This window comes from Anomalospiza imberbis (genome assembly GCF_031753505.1).
Source record: "Anomalospiza imberbis isolate Cuckoo-Finch-1a 21T00152 chromosome W unlocalized genomic scaffold, ASM3175350v1 scaffold_31, whole genome shotgun sequence".
In the NCBI taxonomy this organism is placed as follows: domain Eukaryota; kingdom Metazoa; phylum Chordata; class Aves; order Passeriformes; family Viduidae; genus Anomalospiza; species Anomalospiza imberbis.
Genome location: NW_027099315.1, coordinates 7,096,172 through 7,113,845, shown reverse-complemented (window position 1 = coordinate 7,113,845; position 17,674 = coordinate 7,096,172). Strand labels below are relative to the sequence as shown.

Below are 17,674 nucleotides of genomic sequence, written 5' to 3'. Positions count from 1 at the left end.
GATGCCCTCGCAGCACCTGTAAAGATGGCCCCACTTCCAGATGTGTTCAGTCAGGCCAAAATCAGTCACCAGCTCTTCCATCAAAATGCACCCGGCCTGGTTCGCCAGTTTCACATCGCAGGAGAACAGGCCAGGGCCATTGTAGCCACATGTCCCAGCTGCCAACAAAATTCTCTCCCTTCCCTGAGCTCAGGGACAAACCCTAGGGGTTTGAAAAGCTGTGAGGTGTGACAAATGGATGTGACTCACATCCAGCCATTTGGATGATTTAAATATGTCCATGTCTCAGTAGATACTTTCTCTAGTGCAGTCTATGCTTCAGCCCACACAGGAAAGAAGGTTTCTGATCCCAAAAAACACCTGGTGCAGGCCTTCTCCATGCTCGGCATCCCCAAAGTCATCAAAACAGACAACGGCCCAGCGTACAAGTCCAAGGACTTCCGGTGCTTCCTGCAACAATGGGGAATAAAGCACAAAACTGGCATCCCCTAATCCCCAACAGGCCAAGCTATGGTGGAGAGGACCCACCAGAGCCTAAAAAAGGTTCTGCATCAACAGCAACAGGCAGTGAAGGTGGAATCCCCTCAAGTATGGTTGTCCAAAGCACTGTTTTACCATCAGTTTCTTTAACTGCACATATGAGAACTTGAATCCAACTATTACCAGGCATTTTCTGGAAAGTAGTCAAACCAGCCTAAAGTCTCGTCCACCTGTCTTGGTAAAGAACCCAGAAACATGGGAGAGGGAGGGACCCTACGAAATTATAACCTGGGGGAGGGGATATGCCTTCGTGTCCACCCCCTCAGGGCTGAAGTGGGTCCTCTCCAAGTGGGTGAAACCTTACGTTCCCAAAGTATCTAGGTCCGGGACCACGGCACAGGTGGCCAGTGCTTGCTGGAGAAGGAAGACACGTCGCACCCTTTAAATTCCTAACTCCTCCCTCTCTTCTAATGTCTTTTGTTTACAAGATTCCTTTCAGATTTCTCTGATTTGGACCCAGGCAGCATGAACATCAAGCTGAGCCCCATCCTGCAGCCGCTGCTCCTGCTCAGCATATTCCATCTCAGCAGGACTGCAGATTCAGACTGGCTGACTGGACTCTAAAAGATGGGACTCTTTGGCTGGGTCGGGTCAATTTTAAAAACTGAACCTTTAGTTTAATTTGTTAAGTTTTTCCTCCATTCTTTTTAAAACAAAAAGGAGGAGTTGTTGTATTGTGTTTTTATATCTTTGTAACAGTTTTGTAATGGTTTGCCCCTTCACCCCCCATTTTCTCACAATGGTTGCACCCTGAGCTTTTCCATCCTTTCCCCCTTGTTACCACCCGATACTTAAGGTGATTGCGAAAGCCTCGAGGCCACTTTCGGCAGCCGGGACATGGAATTGAGAGCTCCCTGGAGCTTGCATTAATCCTGAGACTTTTTCCCCCGCCTTGAGTCGACTGTCTGATTACCTCTTCAGACGCCGCCTCTCCTCCATACAAGGCAGACAGCGAAGCGCTCTGTCTTAGCCACTCCCCAAATCTGCCATAAAAAACAGGGGAGTGTCCCCCGCAGCTGGCAGCGCATCTGCCAGGCAGGCGAAGCCAGGGGGCTTCAGGATTGGCAGGGCGGCATTGGATGACCTAGCTGTCTCACTCTTGCTTATCTGAAGTCTTTTATGAAGCTGGGTGTTATAAGTAATAAAATCATAAGGCCGAATCCCTAATCCAAAAATAGGCTTTTTATTTCACGACCGAGATTCAGTCTCCGATAACAACAATCAAAGAGGCAGTGCCGAGCCCGGGATCCACACTGCGTGAACACTGATCCGAACTGTACTGCTTCGGATCCCCTCTGTTCATGCATGTTGTCTCTGTCCGGTTAGTTTTATACAGTTTTTTCGCCTGGGGCAGGGTTTCTCCTATTCTTTTTGTTGCTTCACATATTCATGTGGTCTCTTTTCTCTGTGCTGGGCGGACAAAGCTGTTTCTGGGAAGCGATGAATGCTGATCCTTGAGGAACCTGGTATTGGGATGCACGCCCCTGACGACTCTATCTTGAGCGTAGATATTCCCCGAGTATTCATCGCTTGGGTGTCTCCTGAATTGTCCCAGGAAAGGCCCATCTCCACATGGAGCCATGTTTTTTGTTTGTAAATTAGGTCTTTCTTTCTGCTGCCATCTGTGGTTTTGATACCTTTCCCTGGCTGCGGCTTGTGGTCTTTTAAAAATTTAAGAATCTTTTGTACAAGCACAACTTATTTCATGTATATTTTACATAAGCACAAATTACTCCATCGCGGCTGCTCTTTACTTTTGTCTGCCCCGGTCAGCTCCCGAATTCCCGGCTTGGGCGTCTCAGCTTTTCGTCGGGGCCGGGGCTCGCCACAGTCTCCAGGTGCTTTTGCTGTCACGCTCTGGGGTGGGCTGTTGGCTGCGCTTTGCCGTGGGCGCGAGGGAAGAAACAAAGAGGCAGGGAATTCGTCCAAATCCGTCCGCATGGTGGCTGGATGCTTTATTGGCTGTGAGAGCTGTGATGGAAAGGCTGCAGCCGCTCCCAGCTTCGCACGGACGCAAATGGCCTCGAGCATGCCGAGGAGTGGGATCAAATAGGGAAGGGACAGGGCGGACGGGGAGCCCTCCCGCCCAATGGGTACAGACATCGTGGTGATGACGTGTACTACAGTGACCAATGGGAACACGGCAGGGGCGGACACGAGACTTTGGGGTGAGTGGGACCGCGAGAACGGGGAGACGGGCACGGAAACCACAGGAGTAGGGAAAAACTCGGGCGATGCACGAGGGTACAGAGAACTGGAAAACTAACAAAGAAAAAACCCATAATGTGAACCCAAACCTGGGATGCAACACTCCATAACATATATTACATGAGTTAAACAATCCTGATTCAGATGACCTGTCCTGAATAATCAATGCTGGTGCCCAGCGCATATCAGTTTGAGAAACGATGCTCACTTTTAAAAATTTCAAAGGTTTATTAAAAATCTTTAAAAAATACAACAAAGTACTGAATAAGGAAAAAGGACAGCGTGCTGAGAATTGGTGACTCGGCAGCCATGAGCTCGTCTACAAAATGGCTACTCTGCCTTTTATACCCCTGGGGGTTGCATGAGTCAACCCTGGCCCCTCCTGAAGTCTGTCAGTCAACTCTTCTTTGCCATTCATTGATGGAGGCTACTTTCTTGCAACTTGATTTGAGGTCAGGTGTTATCATGCCACACTCCCCTAGCAACAAGCTTTTCCCATTCTAAACTGCCCCATGCAAGGGGCACATGGACAGGCCTTCTTTCTACATGTCCTAGACAACCCAGACTGTCCAGTTGCAACAATACAGAGGGGGGGAAAGGGGACTATGGGGACAGCAGAGGACATCTAAACAACAAACCACAGTAACATAACTATACATCAATAAAGCTTCTCTTAACATGCACACAATATTCATCCCTTAATTGAGAGAACCAATCATCCCATTACAGAATCACAGAATTACAGAATCACAGAATCACAGAATCACAGAATAATGAGGTTGGAAGAGACCTCTAAGGTTATCAAGTCCAACCTACACCCTAACACCTCAATTAGATTATAGCACCAAGTGCCATGTCCAGTCGTTTTTTAAACACATCCAGAGATGGTGATTCTACCACCTCCCTGGGAAGACAATTCCACTACTTTATTATTCTTTTGGTGAAAAATTTCTTCATAATATCCAACCCGTACCTTCCCTGACGTAGCTTGAGACTGTGTCCTCTTGTTCTGTCAGTTGCTGCCCAGTGGAAGAGACCGACCCCCACCTGTCTACAACCTCCCTTCAGGAAGTTGTAGAGAGCAATAAGGTCACTTCTAAGTGTCCTCTTCTCCAGGCTAAACAACCCCAGCTCCTTCAAACATTCCTCATAGGGCTTGTGTTCCAAGCCCCTCACCAACCTTGTTGCCCTCCTCCGGATGTGCTCAAGCATCTCAATGTCCTTCCTAAACTCAGGGGCCCAGAACTGGACACAGTACTCAAGCTGCGGTCTCACCAGTGCCGAGTAAAGGGGAAGAATGACCTCCCTGCTCCTGCTGGTCACACAATTCCTAATGCAGGCCAGAATGCCATTGGCCTTCTTGGCCACCAAGGCACAGTGCTGGCTCATATTCAACCGGCTGTCGACCAGCACCCCCAGGTCCCTTTCCACCTGAACACTGTCCAGCCACACTGTCCCCAGCTTGTAATGTTGTAGGGGATTTTTGTGGCCAAAATGTAGAACTCAGCACTTAGACTTATTAAACTTTATCTTTTTGGACTCTGCCCATCCATCCAACTGATCTAAGTTTCTCTGCAGGGCCCTTCTTCCTTCCAATAGATCAACACAAGCTCCCACCTTAGTGTCGTCTGCAAATTTACTAATGAAGGACTCGATGCCCTCATCCATGCCGTCTATAAAAATATTAAATAGAACTGGTCCCAGTACAGAGCCCTGAGGGACACCACTGGTGACTGGCCGCCAGCTGGATGCAGCACCATTCACCAAGACTCTCGGGGCCCGGCCATCCAGCTAGTTCCTAACCGAGCAAAGAGTGCTCCTGTCCAAGCTGTGGGCTGCCAGCTTCTCCAGGAGTATGCTGTAGGAGACAGTATCAAAGGCCTTGCTGAAGTCTAAATAGACAACATCCACAGCCTTTCCTGCATCCACCAGATGGGTCACCTGGTCATAGAAGGAGACCAGGTTGGTGAGACATGTCCTACCCTTCGTAAACCCATGCTTACTGGGTCTGATACCCTGGCCATCCTGTAAGTGCTGTGTGATAGCACTCAGTATGAACTGTTCCATTATCTTACCTGGTACTGAGGTCAGGCTAACTGGCCTGTAATTACCAGGATCCTATTTCCTACCTTTTTTGTAAATGGCTGTCACATTGGCCAGTTTCCAATCATCTGGGACTTCACCAGTGAGTCATGACTTTTGATAAATGATGGAGAGCAGCTTCACAAGCTTGTCTGCCAGCTCCCTCATCACCCTAGGGTGGATCCCATCTGGTCCCATTGATTTATAAATATCCAGGTGTCCCAGCAGTTCTCTGACTGCCTCCTCCTGGATAACAGGGGGACCATTCTGCTCCCTGGCATCACCTACCGATCCCTGAGGACAGTTGTCTTGAGGACAAGCTGTCTTACCACTAAAGACTGAGGCAAAAAAGGCATTAAGCATTTCCACCTTTTCCTCATCTTTAGTTACTAGCTGCCTGCCTCATCCAATAAGGAACAGAGGTCAGTTATACCCTTCCTTTTACTATTAATATATTTGTAAAAACTTTTTTTATTATTTTTAACAGAAGTTGCCAAGTTAAGTTCAAACTGAGCTTTGGCCTCCCTAATTTTTTTTTTTCTACATGCCCTGGCAGCTCCCTTAAATACTTCCTGAGAAATCAGTCCCTCTTTAAAAAGATGATAGATCTTTTTCTATTTCTAAGTTCCTTCAAAACCTCGTTGCTCATCCAGACTGGACGTTTGCCTTGTCGACTCATCTTTCGGCACACAGGGACAGTCTGTTCTTGTGCCCTCAAGATCTCTGTTTAGAAGCACACCCATCTCTCCTGGACTCCTTTATTTTCAAGGGCTGTTTCCCAAGGAACTCTCTGAATAAGTCTCTTAAATAGGCCAAAGTCTGCCCTCTGGAAGTCCAACGTAGAGATCTTATTGATATTCCTCCTTATTTCACCAATTATCAAGAATTCTATAATTTCATGATCACTGTGCCCCAAGCGGCCTCCAACCTCCACATCACCCACCAGTCCATCTCTATTTGTGAACAACAGGTCTAACATAGCCCCTCCCCTGGTGGGCTTTCCCACCAGTTGTGACAAAAAGTTATCCTCCACACACTCTAAAAACTTTCTAGACTGCTGTTTTTCTACTGTATTAAGTTCCCAGCAGATGTCTGGTAGGTTGAAGTCGCCTACAAGAACAAGGGCTGATGATCCTGAAATATTGTTCAGTTGCTTATAGAATAGGTTGTCCACCTCTTCATCCTGGTTGGGTGGACAATAACAGACTCTCAGTAGGATGTCAGCCTTGGCCTTCTCCTTAATTCTTACCCATAGGGACTCAACTTCATCGTCATTAGTTTCAATACGTATGACATCCCAACCTTCCGTAATATAAAGGGCCACCCCTCCACCTCTTCTCCCTTTTCTGTCTCTTCTGAAGAGCTTGTAGCCATCGAGTGCAGTGCTCCAACTATGTGAGTCATCCCACCACGTTTCTGTGATGGCGACTATATCATAGTTCTGCTGTTGCACCATGGCCTCCAGCTCTTCCTGTTTGTTGCCCATGCTACGTGCATTGGTATACATGCACCTCAGCTGGGCTGCTGATTTCTCCCCTAACACAGTCTTAGCATCCTTGGGCCTGCTTCCAGACAGCCCAGATGCATCCCCTTCCCCCTTCAGACCTAGTTTAAAGCCCTCTCAACAAGGTCTGCTAGTTCATGAGCTAAAAACCTCCTGCCCTTAACAGAGAGATGCATCCCATCTGATTCCAGTAGAGCAGGTGCTGTAAAGGTTGCCCCATGATTGAAGAATCCGAAATTTTGCCGATGACACCAACCTTTAAGCCACTTGTTAATGATGTGTGTTCTCCTATTTCTTTCATTATTTTTTTCTGCCCCCAAAGGGACTGAGCAGAACACTACATGTGCACCTGACCTATCAACCACTTGACCCAGTGCCCTCAACTCTCTTTTAATCGCCTTGACACTCCTCTTTTCAATCTCATCACTGCCAGCCTGGAATATCAGCAGTGGGTAATAATCAGAGGACTGAATCAGCCTAGGAAGTCTCTCAGTGATATTTCATACCTGGGCCCCAGTGAGGCAGCAGACTTCCCTGTGGGATGAGTCTGGTCGACATACAGGGCCCTCCATCCCCCTCAGAAGGGAATCACCCACTACAATTACCCTTCTTTTCATCTTGATGTTAGAGGTGATAAATCCATTTTTTAGACGAGTCATAATTGGGAGGCTCATTGGGCAGATCATTTTGCTTTAAACCATCTCGAAGGCTCACCCCGACCGAGTCCCACGGGGTAGCCCTCAGTTGGCTGGTCAACGGGTGCCTGGATAGCGTAATTAAAATCCCCACCAGGAAGACGGAAGGACTCTTGAGCTGCTGGAATCCGAGCGGGTTTATTGAGGATTGATCGAAGGAGTAGGGAGGCAGAAATAGGAGCAGGGAGACAACCACACTCAGGGGAAGCAGACTCCAAGAGCCCCGGGGAAGGAGGGGCCAGAGTATATAACTGGGGAGGGAAGGAGTAGCTAGGGTACAAATAATCCAATGGGAAGAGGGTGTAAGGGAGGAACAGGGATGGGGTAGCATAAACTGGGCCAATGAGGGAAAAGGGAAGGAGTGGCTTACAGAGGCAACCATTAGAAACAACGAGAAACAACGAGAACAGAGAACTTTCCAGAACTTGGGGAGATGACAACCACAAACTGACAGGTGATGGGCATGTGCTCATTTGCATTGGGGGGCAGAGGATTCTGGGGAAATGCCTTATGCTAAACAACTGTAGTTTCCCATGGCATTCCCACACTGTCCTCCCCATGGGCACATCCCACATCTCCCCCTTGTCTGTTAATTAAATAAACGTCCCCTAAGGTTTTCACAAGGGTCTTTTTAAAGAGAGTTAAAGCAATGGAAACAATAAAAATTATAAGTAGAATCCAGAGCAGTCCTCTTAGGATGGAGGCCACCCTGCTAGGAACACCCCATTGTGTAAGTATCTTATTTATTGTATCCATAGCCTGGTTTTCAGTCTTAAGGTCTTGTATTTATGACTGGAATCTCTTGATGTTGGCTTGTATGGAGGTGCTTCTCGAGGAAAGGTTAAAACAACACAGTCCTTCAAAGTCTTCACAACTATGGCCGTGGGCGAGCAACAGGAAGTCGATGGCTGCTCTCTTTTGTAAGGTGGCATGTCTGGTGGTCTCTTCGTCTGCCAAAAGATCTGACAGTGTGGCTGACGTGGCGTTGGCCTGCTTACTAAGCCAGCACTCAAGGTGAGAAAGCTCACCGAGGGCCTTTGCTGCTGTATATTTGGGAATCACAATTTGGGTCAAATTTGGTATAGGATCTCTTTTTGCAGGTCAATTGTTTTTCCTTTTTCCAATTAAAAAATTGGGTTTTGTTGGGTGTCAGGGTAGTAAGCTGGCCAAGGCTACAGGGTCCCCCTTTAATCTTGGATGGGATCCCTGGCCACACTCTGTCGCCACAGATAAGAAACACTCCCCTAGGGAGCACCTTGGGATATGGAGTGGACTCAGACCATGTTAGGCTGGTGTAATTGCAGCAATCGTGTATTTTTTGTCGTTTGGTGACACATCTTTTCTGATTATCTCTTGAGACTCTTGTTTGATTGACTTATAGAAAAATCGAACGCAGAAGGCAGCTTTTGTGGACCCCAGTAAGTCCAATTCCTGGGGTTCCTGTGGTGCATGTGGGAGGGTCCTTGTCCACCAATCCCAAGAGTCCACCTAGTTAGGTTTCTTACCTGCGTATGGGTAGTCTTTTTCTGACAGAGGGATTCCCATCAGGCATGTCGAGAGTGGGTCTCCCCCCCTGCCCATGGCCATGCAAAAATTGTCTTGCTTGAGGGACTTTGCTAGTGTTATCCAAATGTTCTCCTTCGGCTGTGGGACAAGCCATGCGTCAGCTGCCTGGAGACACAGTAAGATGAAAAGTGTGGTGGCAGCCATCTGGACACTCTGGGGTGCCTTAAGTGTTGTCTGGGTAGGTGTCAGCAGGGTGGCCATCAGTGCTCTGGGTGTGTTCTAGTACGATAACAAAAGAAAGCATTTGTAAGTAAAATTCTGTTTGGCTCCCTTCCCTCCTTTCTCCCCCTTTGTTAAACTTAATAGAATGAAATAAATAACAGGTAAGGTTTAGGGATAAGGGGTAGGGGGTCAAGGGAAAAGGTAAGAGGGGAAAGGGAATGGGACAACAGGGGAAGGTAAAACTGGGTTTGTCTCAGCTGGTAGCGGAAAGTGTCTTCTCGTGATGAGGACGCGGGAGACGATATTTGGTGTAGTGGTGTCCTTCTTCAAGTGTCGTCTCCACGTGACTGCATTGTCCGGTTGGGCTGTTTGTGGTGCTCCAGAAGGGTGTTCTGCCGGGAGGCCATCTTGTGGCGAGGCGTCCAGGTACGGTTTCACATACTTCCCAGGAATCCACTTGGGGCCCTGCTCGATGGAAACACAGCCGTATCCTCTCCCCCATGTTATGAGTGGATATGGGCCCTTGATGATCTTAGATTCTGGGTCCTTAATAAGGACCAGAGGCCTTTCCTTTAAAAGTGTTCTAGTGTTGTTATGAAAATGCCGCAGAATGGGGGGATTTGGCTCCCTGTCTGAGCAGTTCATGAAATTAAAAACATAAAGTGCCTTACACAGTCTTTCAACAGGAGTCATGGACAGGGCCGAATAATTTTCTTGTTCTAGCAATTTATTGATCTATTTATGTGTTCTTTCAACTACATATTGCCCAGTGGGGTTATATGGAATGCCGGTGGTGTGGGCAATCCCCCATTGCTGCATGAATTTCTGAAAGCGCATTGACATAAAGCCTGGGCCATTGTCAGTCTTAATGGATTTTGGAACGCCCAGGGTGGCAAATGCCATATAAAAATGTTTGATGACATCTTTGGCTTTTTCTCCCGTGTGGAGGGAGGCAAACACTGCTCTTGAAAATGTGTCAATTGAGACATGTATATATTTTAATCGCCCGAAAGGGGCATAATGAGTGATGTCTGTTTGCCAGAGTTCCAAAGCCCCCAGTCCTCGGGGGTTGACCCCCGTCGCCATAGAAGGAAGGGCGAAGGACTGGCAGTTGGGGCAGGCGGAAAGAATGGCTCTGGCTTGTTCTTTGGATATTTTGAACTGTCTTGAAAGTGCAGTGCATTTTGGTGACAAAAGGCGTGGCTCAGCCGAGCCTGCTGAAAAATGTCAGGTAGGGTAGGTTTGTCAGAAATCTGTGTGGTCATTGCTAACAGATCTGCTCTGCGGGTGCCCTCAGTGATGGCACCTGGCAGGTCAGTGTGAGACCGGACGTGCAGAATATGATAGGGCTGCTCTCTGTGGGAGATGAGCCAAATTAATTCTGAGAGCAAGCCATATAATTTTCTGTTTTGAATTTCTTTGAGCAGGGCATGTTCTGCCCGCTCTGCTATCCCAGCAACATACGCTGAATGAGTAACTAGATGAAAAGGTTGTTGAAATTTCTTGAAGACTCTCACAATCACAGCAAGTTCTGTGATCTGGGGGGAACCCTCAACCAGTTGGACATCAGACTCCCACTTCTGAGTGTCCGGGTCCTTCCAGATGATCACTGACTTGTGGGACTTGCCCAACCCGTCAGTGAACACTGTGAGAGCGTTTTTCAAAGGAGTTTTACTTTTAAATGTTTTTGGAGCCAAATACAGAGTGTCTTTGAACAACTTGTGTTTCGGATAATGAATTGATATCTGGCCGGGATAGCTGTCTAATGCAATTTGTAAATTTTCATTAGTTTGTAGTACTGAGTCCAATTGTTCTAAATTTAAAGGTAAATAAATGCACTCTGGATCACACCCTGCGAGGGTCCGAAGGCGGTGGTGGGCCTTTATAATAAGTTTGTCCATTAATTCTGCTGGTGTTGTCACGGCTTTGTGTGGCTGGTGAGGTAGGAAAAGCCACTTGATGATGAGGAGTGGATCTTTGAGTGTACTATCCCATTGAAATAAAAGTCCATGGAAGTTTGGGCACTTACCCAGGACGCAAAGGTTCAACGGGAGGGACCAGACCACACGGTGAGCCTGTCAGGACTTCAGGGCCTGTGCGACTCTTTCCAGGGCTCCACGGGCGTCTGATGTTAGTTGACGCAGGGAAGCTAAGTCATCACTTCCTCGCAGGAGGTTGAAGAGGGGCGCTAGGTCTTCCGTGGTGAGCCCCAGGAGAGGTCGGATCCAGGTGATGGTGCCACAAATTTGCTGAACGTCCCGCAGCGTCTGTGGGTTTTCCTTGATGGTCAATGTCTGCGGTGCAATGGTCCTCCCAGTGATGACGAAGCCCAAATACTTCCATGGTGCTGATAACTAAATCTTTTCCTGTGCAATCTGAAGTCCAGCTGCCTTGATGACCTGCACAGTTTTCAAAAGTGCTGCATCTAGATAAGTTTTTGTGGCAGCACACACCAAAACGTCATCCATGTAATGAAGTATTACTGCCTCAGGGAAGATTCTCCTAACAGGGGAAAGGACTTGTGCAATGAAAGCTTGACAGAGCACTGGAGAGCACTTCATTCCCTGGGGCAAAATGGTCCACTGGTACCTTTTGTAAGGTTCGCCCCTGTTGATTGATGGCACTGAGAAAGCGAACCTGGGAGCATCTTCAGGGTACAATAGGATGTTAAAAAAGTAGTCTTTGATGTCTAACACTGCAAGCTGCCAATCCCGGGGAAGCATGGAGGGAGAGGGGAGGCCTGGCTGAAGGGGGCCTATGTCCTCAATGACATCATTGACCTTACATATGTCTTGGAGCAGGCGCCACCTGTCCTTGCCAGGTTTTTTGATGACAAAGATAGGTGTGTTCCAGGGGCTGGTGGAAGGTGTTAAATGCCCCAGGCACACCTGCTCCTCTACTAATTCTTGGAGCGCTTCGAATTTCTCCACTGGAAGGGGCCACTGGTCCACCCATACTGGTGTGTCGGTTTTCCAACTGAGAGGTGGGGTGGTGTGCTCTGCAGTGGCCCATACTAAAAATCCCACCTAGGGTCAGGGATGTCAAGTCAGGCTCCCCATTGGGACAAAACGTCCCTGCCAAGTAGCATGATAATTGAGGAAAATACGAAAGGCCTGATTGTTGCAATTTGCCCCTCCGGTCCCTCCACGCTTACCAGATATTTGCTTCTGAGGGAGGTGACAGCTCCCCCCACGCCGGAGATTGTGCTGCAAGGGGACACCAACTCCCAGTTGCGCGGCCACTTTGCTTGAGGGAGGATGGTGACATCAGCTCCAGTGTCCGCCATTAAGTCCAAAGTCACTGACTTCCCCTGAAAGGAAATGGTAGATGTTATTAATGGTCTTTCCCTGCAGATGTTTTGAGTAAAGAAAACATGCCTGTCCTTTTTCCTCATTGTCAAAGTCCTGCCCCTCCAGGATGTATAGTAAAGCAAATGGGGCCCATTTACAGAGAGTAAATGGGGGGTTGGTGCAAACTACTGATACCGTGATTTCATTGCCAGGTTCCGCACAAACCCCCTCGGGGATGATGGTAAGTTCTTCTGGTGTGTTGTGGCTGTCCCTGAGGAGCAGGATGGTGGTGGGCCTGTCATGATAGGGTGAGTGTAGATACCCCGCAGGGACTCTCACAAGGTCCTCGTCTGGCAGCAAAAGATGGATGGCGCTGCAGAGGACCCGATGGTTATCCTGATGTAATTGGCTGGTTCTGCGTAAGAACCAGAGCCCATCCTCATGACTGCGGTCTGCAGAAATGTACCGTCCAGGCAGCGGTTTTCCTGGATGGTAGGCAGGCTGATGGGCAGGCCGGGGTGCAGCGGTTTGCCATTTGGTGTCATCGCGCAGCCCTGCATCGTGCTCCACCACCCGTTTCCCGGATGGTATTGCCGGTGCTGTCGAAAGTCCCTGAGTGGAGGCCTCAGAGATTGTGACTGTGGTTGATAAAGAGGTTCAGGTGGCCAGTGGGGGCAGTTAGCTTGTATATGTCCTAGTTGGTCACATCTAAACCAGCCAACATTACTTAAATTGACCATGGCCTCCCCCACCCTCTTGCTCACAGCTAAAGCCACGGTATGTTCCATGGATGAAGCCTTCGAGCACTCCTCAACCATCTGTGAGATGGTAGGTTCTGGATCTTGAGGCAGTGCTCTCAGGACTTTCTTGGTCTCTGAATTTGCGTTGGTCATGGCCATCTTTCTGAGAAGCTCCTCTTGGGCTTCTACATGGTCTATCTGTCTTTCGAGGGCCTCTCGTAAACGATCCACAAATTTAATAAAAGTCTTTTCTGGGCCTTGTAAAACAGGGGAAAAGTTTTGGAGGGGGGGTGTCCCATCTGGGATTTTTAAAAGCACGGCCTTGACAGCATCTCTGATTTAATCTAATAGGTTATTTGGTAGTAAAATTTGATCTTCCGGCCGGCTAAATTCCCCCTCTCCAGTGAGGGCCTCAAGGCCTTTGCTACCTTCCCCCAACACTTCATTGAGGTCATACTTTTTTAAGAGTGGTTTTAACAGTTTTTTCCAATGAATTTCCCATAGCAGTAGTCCAGTTTGTGTAAACAATGCTTTGGCTATGTACCTCAAATCGTGTGGGACTAGTGTATGCCCAGGGAAAGTCAAGTCCAAGACATTCTTAAAGAATGGTGAATTTCTGCCGCAATCTTTGGCTGCTTTTTTTAACTCTTTGACTTCCACATAAGGTAGCTGCTCCCACCTGGGTTCCCTTCCCCTCTTGTGGATAACTGGTGCCGCAAAGGATCCCAAGTCCCGTGCAAAGTCAAGGTTCCCGTCCTTGATCGCCTCCTCCCAGATCCAGGCCCAGCGTCCCCCCGGTTTGATGGTAAAGCAGGGGCTGTCACTGCCCTTTTCCTCCTCAGAGGATGAGGCAGGACAGGCTAGGCACGGAGCCTCTGCCTGACTGGTGGGTCTTGGTGTTGTGAGACCCGGCAGGCCAAGATGGCCTCCTTCTGGCCACGCCCACCTCCGCTTCCGTTGGCATGGGAACTGAAAGCGGCAGAAGAGGGGGGGCGCAGCCTGACCCACCCACTGAGGCGTGGCCTTCCTGTTGGCCAGTCCCACCCACAGGGGGCGTACCCAGGGGTGTGGTCAGGGGGACGGGCGGGGCGGGTCCTGACGATGTAATAATCGACATGATGGAGTGGGAGGGACCCGACATGGGGGCGGCACCTGACGAAGGAGGGGGTGGCAAAGAAATGGTGGGAACCCGAGGGGATGAAGAAGGAGGAGAAGAAGCGCCATTGTGGGTTTTTCTAGAATGGTGGTGCTCAGCCATGTGGCTGGCGCCATTTTGTTTAACAGAACTATCATTACAACCGGGAATTAAACCAGGGTCTGGGGACTTAGGAACGAGGGAACGGGTGAGGCTTGGGCTGGGGTGGCCAGTTCCAGCATGAGGAAGGGACAGAGTGGGATGGGAGACAGCAGAGAGTCAGGAGCAGCTCTGTGCCTTTTGGCAGGGTCTGGCTCCTGACCCACCCTTAGGGGAAGGGGGAAAAGGATTGGGGAGGGAGGAATGAGGGGTAGGAGAACCGGGAACCGAACTCTCCCCCTGTTGTTTAATCACCTTAAAAATAGAATCAAACACAGGATAAAAGTGCCCCACTTTAAAACTCCCCGCAACCTGAATATCATATATACATTTCCCAAATTTCCCACAAAATAAAACAGAAGAGACATCTTCCCTGGACGCATTGGGAAAATGCTCAAAAATAAAATTAACAAAAGCTTTCAATTCCCTGTTCTTAAATGAAACATTCCCCAAAACAAGGGTTGCCTTAACTTGGATGTAAAACTCCTGTTGGGCTGGACAAAGGTGATTGCCCATTATGCTCAACAGCCGAAAACTCCCCCCACAAAGCAAAGGAGAAACAGAAAGAAAAGAGCCTGTATGAGGCACAAAGCACCTGGCAGCCAACGCTGCAGAGACTCACCCAGAAGGGACACAGGCAAAAAGAAAAAAGCCTTGGGGGGGTGGTGGGGTCCTGCCGGTCCTGCAAAGTCCAAAAACTTCCCCCAAAGCTGCAGAGATGGACGTTTGGAGGGTGTCAGCAGGTCCAGGAGAAGGGGTCTTCCTTTACGAAAGCACAGCTCCTCCTGGGGCTGGCTCCGAACGACGCTTGAAATCCTCAAAAATCCGGGTCACAGTTCCCAGAAGTCTGAGGAGACGTTCCAAACTGGCCAGGGAAGTGGTCAGTCTGTTCGGGCCCCAGACAAAGGCTCACCCCGACCGAGTCCCACGGGGTAGCCCTCAGTTGGCTGATCAACGGGTGCCTGGGTAGCGTAATTAAAATCCCCACCAGGAAGACGGAAGGACTCTTGAGCTGCTGGAATCCGAGCGGGTTTATTGAGGATTGATCGAAGGAGTAGGGAGGCAGAAATAGGAGCAGGGAGACAACCACACTCAGGGGAAGCAGACTCCAAGAGCCCCGGGGAAGGAGGGGCCAGAGTATATAACTGGGGAGGGAAGGAGTAACCAGGGTACAAATAATCCAATGGGAAGAGGGTGTAAGGGAGGAACAGGGATGGGGTAACATAAACTGGGCCAATGAGGGAAAAGGGAAGGAGTGGCTTACAGAGGCAACCATTAGAAACAACGAGAACAGAGAACTTTCCAGAACTTGGGGAGATGACAACCACAAACTGACAGGTGATGGGCATGTGCTCATTTGCATTGGGGGGCAGAGGACTCTGGGGAAATGCCTTATGCTAAACAACTGTAGTTTCCCATGGCATTCCCACACTGTCCTCCCCATGGGCACATCCCACACCATCTGGCTGGCATTACTCATCTATAACATCAGCTTTAAACCATATTCCCTATATTCAGCGGAGGGGGCTGACTGCAATACAGATCCTTTTCATTTCTGCTAGCCCTGTTTAGTAAAAAGCACTTTTCTTTTGCATTTCTTTACAATGCATAGAGGTATTGCCATCAGCTGCACTAATCCCACCTGCGTGGTCGCATTTAGGCTCTCCAAATCTCCTTGGGTAGCACAGTCCTTATTGTGATCAGCATGGCCACAGCACATGGCATTCTTTATACCTCCCTTTCTATACAGCCTGCAAGAAAAGCACCTATTGATGTACATACTCTGAAATCTCTCCAAGAAATAACACAGTCCTTGCTGACAAATACTCTCTATCAGAGGTGAAAGGTAGTGATGACTTCAGCGTTGACTTCAAGCACCTAATGTCCCTGAGCTAAATGACACAAGTGAGCTGAAACTGGGACTTGGTTTCAAATTGGAAGTTGTAGTCAGCACTTCATTCTTTCTTCCTCTGTTTTCTCAAGACTCTGTTGATTCCTAATCAGGGTGTGAAAAGAGATTAATTTTATTTATTGTATAATTTAAATTCTCTGCTGTGCTGGTTTGAAAAGTGTGAAAAACACGTTCACTCTCCTGTGAAAATTTAAAAAGTTTTAATAAAGGACAATAGGAGACAAAGACCATAGAGCAAAGGTTATTTTGGCCAGGTGCATCTTGGCACTCAGCCAAGAACACAGTGCTGTCTTCGGAGATACCCCTTAAATAGTTTTTCCCTCCATCAGCCTGTTGCATATTCATAGACTCTTATGCATAGTAAACTTTTTCCCCAAACTAGTTTACATGTTCCAAGAATTGTTTAGCATATCTCCTCTTTGGATCTGCCTTTTTAGAGCATGCATATTCCTTGGTTGTGGTTTTAGTCCTTTTTTATCATCATCTTCAGTTTTGGGCCCTGGCCCACACTGTCTTCAGATGGTGAGTGCTGATAGTTGGCATATCTGTAGCAGGTATCCTCTTCATATGTTCATTGGATGTTATCCCATCCAAGTAGGCATTTTAACACAAGCATACTTATATCAGCTATTTCATTACTATGTCTAAGCTTAATTAACACAAATAAAAACTATATCTTTATAACAAAATTACTTTAACATCACACATATAGAATCAATTTTAATATTTGCAAAAAGACAATATTATAATATGTATCTATAACAAAAAGTAAACTGCAGGAGAAATGAGCCCCACACAATTACCTTGAGAGAGATTTCTGTTAGAGTTGTCCCTGAAACTGCGGGAAAAACAAAACCCTCCTACATTTTTACTTCTTAGAGAATCAAGGCATTACTTTATTCTAGCCAGGATGTTGTTCTGGCCAAGATGTGCAACAGAAATAATTTCATCCACACATAGACCAGGTGTTTAGAAAAAAATCATTCTATGACACATGAATTTTACTAGATTTTTCAGATACTTATACCGTCAAAACCCATAGAAATTCCTTGGTTCAATGTCCATTGGTCCCAAGTTATGCAGTTCTCAGTATTTGGCTTCTTCTTCATTACAGATCTCATCGCCTCCAATGCTAACTTGGTCCTCATTCTTATCTCTGTTTTCCCAGACCAGGTGCCTCTGACCAGATGATGTCTAGAGTTGATGTCTGTTAATGGTCGTTGATGGTCATTATCTCTTGTGTATCTTCTGTGCTATTCCCAGTCTACTGTGATGTTAAGCTCATCAGATCTCACCTGGTGAAACAATGCTCTGGAAAGAAACTTCAATTTCCTTCCCCTGGGGCAAAGGTGAACATAGGTTGGACTTGATTATCTCAAGAGTCTTTTCCAACCTAGTTCATTCTGTGATTCTGTGAAAACTGACTAAAGTTAGACAAAACATTTTAAATTTCATGTCATCTCCAGCAGTTACAATTTAAAAGAAAGATTACAATAAATGTAATGATACACAGAAAACTGGCTTAAACCCACAAAGTCAGAGTACAACCTAGCACCCTGTTGGTCAGGGTGATGGTTACAGTCCTATCAAGTGGTGGTTGTAGTCCAGTTGAAGCGATGGTTGCAGTCGAAAGTGGTAGTCCTGCGGAAGTTCTGCTCCTCTGATCCGTCCAGTGGTGGTA

General features: G+C 47.8%; 2 long non-coding RNA genes across 2 annotated transcripts in view; one reads left to right on the top strand and one right to left on the bottom strand.

Moving 5' to 3' along the window:
* LOC137465576 (uncharacterized) overlaps window positions 1–17,674 on the top strand; it is a 234,580-nt gene that overhangs the window by 35,519 nt on the left and 181,387 nt on the right. The gene's annotated exons all lie outside the window — the stretch shown is intronic.
* LOC137465595 (uncharacterized) lies at window positions 3,713–6,551 on the bottom strand. The gene is made up of 2 exons (XR_010994715.1): window positions 6,080–6,551; window positions 3,713–4,633 (listed from the first exon to the last, which is right to left on the bottom strand). It is a non-coding gene; the product is annotated as an uncharacterized lncRNA (long non-coding RNA).